Raw genomic sequence first — 6,752 nt, 5'->3', positions numbered from 1 at the left:
TATAGGGCTTAAAACTGAACCTTGTGGTAGACCTTTCCAGACGGTCCTGCATATCCATGAATCGTCTTCATTCATCACTCGGTATTTAATAAACCTTTCGGATAACATGTTAATAATGAAATTACTCAATACATATGGTATGTTTAATAATAATAATTTCTGATGAAGTATGGAAATAATTACATTGTCGTATGCGGATTTGATATCTAAAAAAGCAGCAACCACCGAGTCATTTCTAGAAAAAGCTAGCCGTATGTCTGTGGTCAAAATACCCAAACTGTCAAATGTGCTTTTTCCTTTTCTAAATCCAAACTGACTAGCAGAAAGAAGTTTATTATGTTCAATGAACCATTCTAGACGGTTTTTTACTAAATGTTCTGTTATTTTGAGCAAGACTGAAGATAAGGCTATTGGACGATAGGAAGCAGGGTCAAGTTTTGACTTATTTGGCTTTAATAACAGGATTAATGTTTGAGTCCTCCAAGTGTTTGGAATAACACCAGTGAAAATGACATAATTTATGATTGTGAGAAAATAATTAAGGCCATTAGCGTCAAGGTGGGTGAGAAAGGAGTATGGTATACCGTCTTCGCCCGGAGCCGAATCTTTAACATAAGAGAGAACACCCTTCAATTCTAGCAAAGTGAATGGAGCGTTCATGTCATCATGTTGAATATTATTATTTGGATTGAATGGTAAATCAGTAAAAGGAGAAACAATAAAGTTTTCAGGGGCTGATGGAGGAGCCAAACGATCCATGACCTGTTCAGCAAGAATAGGAGATATCACACTTTGTTGGGAGTCATTAAAAACGGACCTGAACCGTCTAATATTCTGCCAGACTAAAGACGGCTTTACATTTGGGCATAAAGATAGACAGAACTTTTTCCATCCATCATATTTCTTTTTTTTAAGTAGAATCTGTGTAGAAATAGCAGCTTGAGAATAAATAATAAAGTTATAATCAGACATACATAAACAGTACTCTTTTTCTGCCTCTTTTCTTTGTCTAACTGCTTTTGTACATTCCTCATCCCACCATGGTGGAGATGGGATCCATTCAGGAGAATTACTCTTTAAGGGAAAGGTTTCATTAGCTACTTCGATTAACATTGTAGCTAATTTTTCTGAACAGTCTACCACATTGTTCTGCGTAATTTCTGGTAAATCTACTAATTTATTCTTGGCTCTAATACTAAATAAATTCCAGTCAGCATCTGCCAGCTTGTGTTTCAAATGAGTTCTTCTTACTAATTTGGAAGGTTTATTAAAGGGAAAAGTAATTACTAATGGATAATGGTCGCTACCTAGTCTTGATTCCAAAGGGGCCCATGAGAGAAGAGATGCAAGGTCAGGTGTACAAATAGATAAGTCTGGAGCACTAGGCTCCTGCCGAGGGCCTCCAAGACGAGTTATTAAACCAGTATTTAATACGCATAGATTAAGTGAATCCAGAATGCCTAATAATTCATTACCATAATATGTAGATGTAGAGCAGCCCCAGCTTTGATGGTGTGAATTAAAGTCTCCCATGACTACAAATGGTTTAGGTAAGAGGCTAAGAATGTTCTTAATTTCAACAAAAATACTTACACTAGGACGAGAAAAATATACAGATATAAAACAAATGTTATTTACAATAGCAGCAACAATTGATATGTTGCTGTCATGAGGAGGAAGGGTGAAAGGAGAAAAAGAAAGGGAATTTTTGATGAGTATGGCTACTCCGCCATGCTCATGAGGTCTATCTTCTCGGATACAGGAATAACCAGGAACTTTAAAAATTGTATCCTGCTTAAACCATGTTTCCTGGAGACATAGAACAAAAGGTTGATATTTATTTATAAGATAAATCAGTTCAGTTTTCTTAACACTATTAAGGCTTTGACAATTCCATTGTATTGCCTTGGCTTTTAGGTCCATCTTGGGTGTTTGCTGTAAGTTCGTATAAAACATTTATGATATAGGCAACGTTGGACGGTGAAATAGTAGTAGAGGTGGAAAGTAACTTTATTAATTCTTTTATAATCTCAGATGTCTTAGAAGTTTCACTAGGCTCACCACTATAAACTGGTTTGCTTTTATCTAAAGTGGGTTGTCTAATTATTTCATTATGAGCAATATGATCATAACCCTTAGGGTTATAGGAAGTGGTTGACCTGGGCTTGAGGAAGACTGTCTTTTTATAAGAACGGGAACTGTTTTGTTGTGTTGAGAAGTTAGAATTATTGGGAGTGGATGGTGAATTGGAAGGTGAAGATGCTTTTGAAGGAGAGGGTGGAGCAGTAAGTAAGGCCTCTGCATACGAAACTCTGGAAACAGGTGGGTGAAGCTTCACAGCTTCCATATATGATACACAACTTTTACTCATGGTTTCTTTTATGGCTTTCTGTCTGCTGAACTCTAAACATTTCTTACTTGTGGCTTCATGGCATCCTCCACACAAACAACACTTATATTCTTCCTCCTCTACATCACAGGACTCTCTAGTGTGCCCTTTACCACACTTTGAGCACCTTGGGGTTGAGCGACACTGATTTTTTACATGTCCATATTTACAGCAGTTGTAACATTGTACAGTAGGATATATATAAAGAGACACAGGTAAGGCTGTATAGCACATATAAACACGAGTAGGAAGTACCTGTCCGTCAAAAGTGACGACAATGGTACCTTTGAATAAGTATTCCGTAGTATTATTAACTGTAATTTTTTGTTTTATCTTCCTTATTTTAATAATAGGACCGCAACCTATAGGGACAGTAATGTTTGCAATGATCTCCTCATCTGACCAGTCTGCGGGCACACCTCTAACAACTCCCATTCGGGTGATATTGAAAGTAGGAATAAAAGCTTTAAATTTCTCCATTAGTAAATTCTGATTAGATAGGAAGGTATTTGCAAACATGTAACTGGAAAATTCCATGGAAATTCGATTTCGTCCTATCCTTTTTAAGCTACCATTGACGATACCTTGAATATTGTTTCGTTTTAAAAAACGGCCGAAAGAAACAGGGTGAAGGGTTACTCCATCATTACTGGATGATGTTTCTCTTTGAACATGAACAATGTATGGAGAACGGTCCAGAGGTTCATACGACACGCGACCGATAGGAATACGGGTTGACGGATCATTGGATACCGGTGAGTCATTAGATACCTGAGAGACTTGCGACCCATGAGGAGCCTCAGATTCCTGAGGGGCCTGATGTTTCCGAAGCTGTGTACTTTGGTCTATTTCGTCTTTTAATAAAAGACAGTGGCAGTCATTTGGACTGCTTTCCTTTCCTTGTCGTCTTTTTTTCTTGTGGCAGGTACTACAAACGCGACGTGGAGTAGCTCGTTTGCGACTTTTATTAGAAGTCGGTGCCGAAGTAGAGCAATCAGTGTCCATTGATGACTCCAGCACATCTATTAATATGTCCATGCTAGTAGGTTTAGTGAAATTTTCTTGTTGAGACCTTTCAGGGGGAATCGTGCCCCCTGGGTCGTCGGGCGGATCGCCCATGGCGCCAAAAAAAAATTAAAAGACTTACCGATGTGAATACAGCTAACTACACTTTTAAATAATAAACTATACAAGTAAGTTATAAGATATATACAAATTATACTAAGAAAAACCAATCCTTATCGCGAAAATAATAATTTTAAAATTTTTGCGCTGAAAACTACGTCCTCTGAACACGGCGTTTCCCGCCCTTTTCTCATAATAATATTATAAAACAAAGCTCCCACGCCATTCGCTCGTCTGTTTGTTGGCGGCTATCTCAAAAGAAAAAAAATATTTTGTTTTGTTTTGGTTTTCCCCGAAGGGTAAGGCAAAGGGAACTATGCCCATACAGCCATGTCTGACGTATTTTTTTTCTTGATGGTTAATGAAATGATGAAAGGTGATGATGATGAAACCTAAGCCCCCACCCTCGGAGTAGACTCCTACTCCGAACCCCAAACGAATTAACTCAAAAGTCCGCATAAACTTTTGAGTTATGAAGCGGCTTCCCAGCACGAAGCGAAAATAGGCAGATACACTTTGTTTATTGAATACTCCAATATAATAACACTCGCGAATGTCTTCCGACTAACTTAATGCGATCATTAACCACAAAACACCACTTCGTATTAATTATTTAGATTACTCAATGAAGAAAGCAGCTGTCCCGTTCCCGTTTCCCGCCGAAAAACCAGAAAAAAATAATAATGACAGATATAACTTAAAATAAAGTTAGATGTGTTTACAGGAATTAGCACCAATGTCATGACTTACAAGAAGTGTTACATATTTTTTTCTTTGAGCTTCTATATTTGCAACTTTTTACCACGCACTTCGCATGTTGCCAGTTCGGCGCCTAATCGCGCACCGCGGAGAAATACTGTCACGTCGCTATATTAACAGTAACTTTGCGTCCCACTTTTTGAGCGCTGATGTTCAATCTATGTCCGAAAAAAATCAAGACTAGTGGGAGCTTTCATCGAAAAAGCTGCCTAATGGTTTTGAAATATAACAAAACAATGTATTGTGGTTTTTTATAAGTACCTACCTATGTCTATCTTTTAGGAATCACTTATCATACACATTTTAATATTTATAAAATGGCTACGTTAATACGTTAGTTACCTACCTACTTTAATGAATGTTATAATTGCCCTTTTCTTCCTTTATGTTAGGTATTGTTATCTCCAACAACTTTGCTTTACATTCATCTTTTGGGGCCTTTGGCGACTCAATCATAACCCTGACACTAGGGTTGATGAGGCTGGTATTCCACCCACGATAAGAAGATAAGATTCACGACATTATTTAATACATACTATTTTTCGTTTTAGGTTCATCAGGTACTTTTAAAGTACTGACACCGAAAAAGGTGTACAAAAATAAACGGCTTCGCGACTGCGAACTTGAAGAGCTCGTGGAGCCGCCAGCAGTAGCATACCAGTGCAACACGCCGAAGAGAAGACGGTTGTCAATTACTGAAGACACGCCAAAATGCAAAGTGTTAAAAAAGAAATTAGTATTGTATCTAACAATAACAAAATGTAATACCTTTTGAATTAAAGAAGTAGTTTAATTGAATATTTATTGTATTTTCATTCTAGTCATTAAAAAAAAATCCAACTTCATTAAATTTGTTAATTTTAATAATCAAGTAGGTATCTTAATTATAATATACTAATACTACTTTTATATAAATTGTAATGAACAATTAATTATTTATAGTTACTTTAAATGATATCTATCTATGTAATGGAAAGGGGATAGTAAAATAAAAAAGACACATTTCTATTGTTTAGTTATTTATTCAAAACCATACACAAACTCAGTTGAATCAGAAAAGCTGGATCAGTGTTTTTCCCAGGAAAACCTAGGTAACTATTTGGTACTCAACTAAAACTCATTTAAACAGGCACATTATTGCCAGATTCACATTCGGCTGTTTGCACATCCTTTCCTTTACTACTTGGGCCACATTATCTTTCCACTTATTTTATATTATCTTGACTCAACCAGGGTACTCGCTATATTATGTTACCTACAAATGAAAATATAATAGTTATTAAAAGAGCACATTAATTTTGATCGGCAATGATATTCAGAACAAAACATTTCTACCACCCATTAGGTATTATAGGCATTAGTTTATCTATGTATCACAGATAATATAATAACATAACATAAGCAAGATCTTGCATCCCATTGAGGTAGTCAAAGTAACATTCATCACAAGATGAACTAAGCACACGCACCTCACGAGCTTTCCGTTAGGCTAACGATAGGCTGTATCGCTACCTATAATGGTCAGGCCAAGTGTGCTAGATGTGAACTGTTTAAATTAAATTAATGCAAGTCCGGTACCAGGGTTTGAACCGGGTTCATCGTTTGAGATGCAAACAAGTCTACCATTATGACCTATTTTATATTAGAGTAATAGTGACTATATAATAATAGTAGGTATATTGCAATGTATGACAAAACTTGTGTGCCAAAACTCTGCTCTGTCCGCCCTGAGAAGGAGAGTAAGTGTGAGTTAATACTCTCATATACCAATGAGTAGTAATAGTAGGCTCTATTTTTTACATTTAGACACATGGATGACCTATTACGCATGTAATCCGATGAGTTTGAAATTTATCTACTTTATTGAACATTTAGATATTCGGGCTCAAAGAAATGGGTTAATAGGATAATAATTTAAGCATACATACCTGGCATATTGCGATTCTCATTTATGCAGAACAGAAGTCAGGATTAAGTTTTCACTATAATACCTACAACTCCAAAGAAAATATTTTTCTTTGAAAAGTAGTGTGGCTTTCATGAGGTAGTATCATATTCATCACTTGGTCATGGTCAGAAAATTGTTGATATGTGGTTCAAATAGCCTTTGCATGTCATTCTTCATAATGGTTATCATCGTCTTTAGAGATCTGAAATAAATTACAGGCTTAAATTCACAACACGCTCACTGCCTAACTAGACTTATTTAACTTTTTTTCAACAAACAGTATATTATGATTTGTACCATAGATAGGTGACAGCTACACAAAAAAGTATCTACTACATACATACTTATACTCACGCCTGTAATCCCGATTAGGCTGGGCAGAGCCACGAGTAAGCAGAGACCAATTTGGAAGCACTTTATACAAAGTCCTCAGGTGCTTAACCGGTGGTCCAATGTAATGTTTCATCATGCTAGAAAAGACTTGTCTTTCATAAAGGTTCTCCTCAGTCGGGTTTACGACACGCCCGGGAT

Source organism: Pectinophora gossypiella, chromosome 9 (assembly GCF_024362695.1).
Source record: "Pectinophora gossypiella chromosome 9, ilPecGoss1.1, whole genome shotgun sequence".
In the NCBI taxonomy this organism is placed as follows: Eukaryota; Metazoa; Arthropoda; class Insecta; order Lepidoptera; family Gelechiidae; genus Pectinophora; species Pectinophora gossypiella.
Note: the sequence above shows the minus strand (reverse complement) of the source record.